The sequence below is a fragment of the Dipteris shenzhenensis genome, chromosome 21 (assembly GCF_047967505.1).
Source record: "Dipteris shenzhenensis isolate YYH24624 ecotype China chromosome 21, Dip_SZ_1.0, whole genome shotgun sequence".
NCBI classification, from domain to species: Eukaryota; Viridiplantae; Streptophyta; class Polypodiopsida; order Gleicheniales; family Dipteridaceae; genus Dipteris; species Dipteris shenzhenensis.
In genome coordinates, this window is record NC_141616.1 from 6180175 (window position 1) to 6186654 (window position 6480).

Sequence of the window (6480 nt, forward strand, 5' to 3'; positions counted from 1 at the left end):
TGAGTAGTAGTGGGACTCTTACCTCTACTAACACTACTACAAAACTAGGTGGAAATGGAAATAGCAAATGGCACACAATTTCCAATTTTGCCATTTTTATGTATGAAATGGCAACAGCTTCTCAAATTGCCATATTTTATGTGAAAATGGCAATTAGAAATGGCAACTAGTTCTTGATCTGCCATTTCTTTGGAAGAAATGGCACCAAAAAATGGCAACCTTTTATTGTCTGTCATTTCTTGGCAATAATTGGCAACACCAAATGGCAGCTAATTCTTGACTGCCCTTTCTTATGAAGAAATGGTAGCAAATTCTTGATCGCTATTTCTTATGAGGAAATGGCAAATTCTTGACTGCCATTTCTTTAGAAGAAATGGCACTAAATTCCTGATTGCCATTTCTTGACTGCCACTTTGTTCAAAGAAATGGCAAGCACTTCTTGACTGCCATTTTCTAAGAAGAAATGGCAACACAAAATGGCAACTGTCTCTTTACTGCCATTTCTTACGAAGCAATGGCAACCATTTTTTAACCGTGATTCTTACCAAGAAATGGCAGCACAAAATGCATATGTGGAGTTAAATTACACAATGGTTGAGCATTCAGTTGTTGTTGCAAAGTTTCTTACTGTTGCCAAAGATTCAGTACTATTCACAACATTGATATTATGGTCACTATTTCTGTATTGTCTAAGTGTGAAAGATTAATCAAAAGTCTTAAGTGCATCAATACTCACAGTACATAGTGTGAAGAAGTCATCTAAAATTCTAAAGAATAACTTTTACCTTTTATAACACACGTATTTTCCTTGATACCAAATATTATTCAATAGTTGATTGAGAAATAAATAATACTATTTTTACATAGAAAAAATAATAATATAATTATAAAGACATTACATGAAGAGTTTTCCAAGAAACATTCAAGCCTATGGTTTGACCCAATGTCTGAATCTCATAATTTTCTTTATATATACAAGCATCCTTAATGATTGCATCATCAACACTCCCGATGGGTATGATACTTTGTATAGGCCTTAATGAAAGTAATAGAATTGTTCTTGCAAAAGTTTTATGTGTATCAGGTATCTTTTTCATGGCCGGGGATGTGTATTTCCACAATTCTTACCATGCAATGTGGATGAGTGTTAAAAATATGTATCGGTGTGCTTCTAGCATATGTGTGTGGGTTTGATGGATATGATACTTTATACAAGTCTTAATACCAATAATACCCTTATTCTTGCAAATTTTTGAGTTGATAGGATATCATTTGCATGGTTGGGCAGAATTAATTCTTAAATATGCATCATGCATGAGTGCTTCTAGCATATCTACGTGTGTTTGATAGGCATGATACTTTACATAGCTTCAACAAGATAAAAACCCTTGTGCTTTCAAAGTTTGATGGGGATCAGGCATCAATTTCATGGTTGGGCATGTGTATTTTCAAGTTTCTTACCATGCATTGTGCATGAGTGCTAAAAATTATGCTACAAAATCAAGCAATGAGTAAAAAGCAACGATGTCAAGCAACAAAGTAATCAAAACAAACAAGAGAAATGAAAGAACACAAACAAGACAACAAGATACCAAGAAAGCAATGAAGTCAAGCAAGCAACAACATGCAATCATATCAAGCAAGCAAGTAATCGGAAAATTTTGGCAGCATCTCCCCTGGGCCGTAGAAAAATCTCATATTTGCCTTTTATGCAACCACAAAGACACAAGAGACGTGTAAACACACAATGCAGATTCCAGATGAAATGGTTGGGAAGCTTACCTAGAAGAAGAAATTTGAAGACAAACCACTCAAAATATCATCCACTTCTTTAGTTCCCAAAATAGAAATCTTCTTCTTCAAGCTTGGAGTGGAGGGGAGTGGGCCAATAGTGGTGTGGGTGGTGTAGGGATGGCAAGAGAGGGTAGGGAGATGGTGGAAAGGTCACGAGGAAGAGGCAAAAAGTTGGCAAGATCTCAAACAAGAGAGGTGTGGCGAAAAACGAGGCATTTGGGTTTGCTTTTTGAAAGTTATTCTGAGTCGGTATAAGCATCTCGATACATACCGCCTATACCAATGAAAACAAAGTTTTCCTTTATTTTTGCATTTCCTAAACTTTTAGTACTTCTCTCACTTCTAGTTTCTTAATAGGTTTAATAAATAATGACTTGTATTGGATTACAAAATCTTGTACCTTGGGAGGCCCTGTTTTAGGGTGTGTGTTGACTTTTTTTATCATATTTCCTTTTTCACCACACCTTGCAGCCTTTAAAACATACATCGTTGTAATTCTAGCCATGCATATGGTATTAGATGTGCATGATATTTTTCAAAATCCTCAAACTAGGTGATTCCAAGTCCTATGCAAAGAATCATGGACATTCGATGTCATTTGTATTGGATATTTCCTAGTTTCGCACCATGCATCATTGAAAAACATGCATCTGTCAACTTCTAGCCATGCAAATGACATTTGTTAAGCATCATACTTTGTGCAAGCAGTAAAATGGGTGAGTTCAAGGCTTGTGCAAAATATCATGGCCATTTGGTGTCATTTTCATGACATGGAATGGATATTTCCTAGTTTTTCACCATGCATCATGCATCAGTATTCAAAAACATGCATCGATGTTCTTGTAGACCTAAAAATGATATTTGATGGACAAAATACTTTGATCAAGCCTTAAAATCGGTAATTTTAATGTCTGCGCAAAGTATCATAGCCATCTGATGTCATTTGCATGGCTTGGAATGGATATTATCTAGTTTTTCACCATGCATCATGCATGAGTGTTGAAAAACATGCATTAATGTGCTTCTAGCAACCATGAAAATGGTATTTTATGGATATGAAACTTTGTAAAAGCCTTAAAATACGTGATTTCATGGCTTGTGCAAAGTATCATGACCATATCTTGTCATTTTCATGGCTTGGAATGGATATTAAAAGACCCTCGCAAAGTTTGGAGCTGATCCGACAGTGGGATATACAGATGCGGATGCCCATTATGCATTTTTCCTTCACATACATAGCATCCACATGCAAATATGGGCATTCAAATTCCACGGTGTCACATCTGGCATCCAATCCACCTTACACTTTGCAAGGACATTAAAACAAGTTGTTTCAACACCCTTGCAAAGTTTGGTGCTGATCCGACGGTGTGGTATATGGATCTCGGTGTCCGTTGCGCTTGTTTCCTTCATATACATAGCATCCATATGCAAATATGAGCATTCTTGTTCCCCAGTGGCACATCCAGCATTTGATGCACCTTACACTTTGCAAGGGCATTAAAACAACTTGTTTTAAGACCCTTGCAAATTTTCGTGCTGATCCGATGGTGGAATATACGGATGTCGTTGTCTGTTGCACATTTTTCCTTCATATCGCCGCGTAGCATCCAGGTGCGAATATGTGCATTCTTGCTCCCTGGTGGCAATACGGCCTCCGATCCACTTGATACTTTGGAAGGACATTAAAACCAACTTTTCTAAGACCCTTGCAAAGTTTGGAGCTGATCCGATGGTGGGATATACAGATGCGGATGTCCATTATGCATTTTTCCTTCGCATACATAGCATCCACATGCAAATATGGGCATTCTTGTTCCCCGGTGTCACATCCGACATCCAATGCACCTTACACTTTGCAAGTACATTAAAACAACTTGTTTTAAGAACCATATGTCCATTGTGCATTTTTCCTTCACATACACAGCATCCACATGTAAATATGGGCATTCTTGTTCCCTGGTGTCACATCCGACATCCAATGCACCTTACACTTTGCAAGGACATCAAAAAAACTTATTTTAACACCCTTGCAAAGTTTGGTGCTGATCTGATGTTGTGGTATATGGATGTTGGTGTCCGTATGTTGCGCTTGTTTCCTTCATATACATAGCATCCACACACGAATATGAGCATTCTTTTTTCCTGGTGGCACATCCGGCATCCGATGCACCTTACACTTTGCAAGGACATTAAAAAAGAAAAAATCAAAGACCCTTTTCAAGTTTGGAGTTGATTCGACTGTGGGATATACGGACGCGGATGTCCATTGTGCATTTTTCCTTAACATACATAGCATCCACATGCATTCACATCCAGTTTTTTCAAGACCATTTCCACGGTGTCACAAGTCTTCTTACACACCATCTCCACCTTTTCTCTCACCCCCCCTTCTCTTTCTCTCTCTCTCTCTCTCTCTCTCTCTCTCTCTCCCCTTTACATGCTCTTCCTTCACACCATTTTCAGTGGATTCCTTTTTGTTTACTTTTTTGATCTTGGGTAGGCCTTATGAATGAATATCATTCACCTTGTTTTTATATGTCTCAGAAGGGGTGTGTTATTGTTTCAATTGAATAACCATCGGGCTTGCATGCAATTGAATAGCCATCAGTCTTGCATTCAGTTATAGCCAAGGTCTAGCTTGCATGATGGGACGACCATTTGATCCACCTAGACCTTGAATTGAATTCCTTGATGGCCAAGACATTTCCCATTGGTTACAATGATATGCTCCAATTATACAATCCCTAAATCTGAAGACTACAACTTCAAAGGAGTTTTTTCCCTTCCTCAATATGTCCTGAGTGATGGCATAGAGAAATGAACCTTCGAAACAAGTGCCATTTTCAAAAAAATTTCTTATAGTTGCCTTCAAAAATTTTCAAAAATAGCTTAACTAGAAGGGCTACCTAGCATTGGCTATGTTTGAGTGCCATGCATCCAATTACTCGTTCACTTCTAGTGTGGTGGCCTGATGAGCATTGGTTATTTAAGTGCCATGTAGCCAACCAAGTGCTCATCAGCTTCTTTTTTTGCATAGTCCTCCACCCATGTCTCCTACTCCCCCCTCCAGCTACACCTCTTACTCCACCCTTGTCTCCAACCTTCGGCTCCACCTCCATGCCTTACCCTCTAGGTTATCCCTTTCTTGTTCCTAGTTGTTAACAAAGCGATGGCAATTCTCTCGCACGACTAGAGAGTATCCAAAATGATTCAAGATCTTTCAGGGCGAGGAAATCTACCCAATTCACTTAAGGTATTTCTAGATTACCAAACCTTTTCATGCTATCTCTCTTCGACAATTATTTAAATGAAAGAATCCCAAAAGAGTTCAAAAACGTAACCTCTCCTCCTAGGTTGGAGGCCTTGTTGGTTCACTGCTTGTATGATCTTGAACTTCCGAAAGTACAGAACTTGGACCATATGCACATCAATACCCTCAACCCTCATGGCCCCAATCTCACACCAATGGATGCCTATCCTAACATCATGATTACCAATATAGACAAAATCTTATATGAGGTTTGAGGGGGAATAGCCAAGAGCTTACATTTTTTATAGCAGAAGCAATTTTTTTGTGGAATAACATGTAGACCTTTGGTCATTTCCAAAAAATTTACCTAGGGCTATGAAACCCTCTTTTTGGCTTGAGGATCGTTGTTTTCTATGGTGTCACGACAATAGCCATCCCAAGAAACAACACTATAACCACAAAGAAAGAGCGGATCTTCTCCACCTATTATGAGTTATTTGACTAAACTTTTCCAATTACTTTTGGATTTTGTTAGTATAGAAGATGTAGTGGAAATTCTAGTCTTGTCAATGGAAATTCATCACTATTTGCTGAAGGGGAATGTAGCATTGTAAGATTACACTATTCTAACTATCAATGCCTGAATGAAAATGAAGCAGCACCAAGCCTATATATACAACAAAGCACATTAGTACCTAAAAGTTTTCTATGCTTGTGTTAAGAGATTAGTTTATTTAGTCCACTATGCCATTTGATAGCCATTTTTGTATAAAATGAAAAGCGCTGCCTCCTTTCCCGCTCCCTGGATTGCACCACGAATCTTTCCTCAACACCGCCATTGGAATCATAATACTATGAACTACCTCAGTTTTGGAGATCGGGAATTGGGAGTCATTGGCCAGCAAATCAACTGCTCCCTGCGCACAGCAGCGCGATGCCCGAAATGGAGGCCAAAAACCTCTGAGACGAGGAGCTCGTAGCTAGTGAGCTAACCAGTTTGGAAACGGGATGTAGCCAATGCTCCAGCGCTCACAGCTCTGAAGCCAATCCCCCAAGCTTCTCCAACAAAGCAACGAAGCAACGGCTCTTTGCAACAACACCATCGGCTGAGAGAAGTTGCAACCGGCATCAGAAATTGCACAAACAAGCATTCTGGACGAGCCTTTGTCTGCCTTCAAGCTGTCGGGACGTCATATTGAGCAAGGAGGATTTGTTGATGACATCCGTGGATGTTGCTTCGTTAGTACTATCAGCTCAAGACCGTCCTGTTTCAATCAATTGCATGCTGTCTTCAGCATACTCACCCCAAACTCCCCGAAAATTTTGAGGCGTAGCGTTAGGCTTAAAAACTATTCACAGCATCAGCAGCAACGAGTGACACGTTTCGTGTTCCGGCCAAGAAATCGTGCGTAGCAGCAGCAACCATTGACACC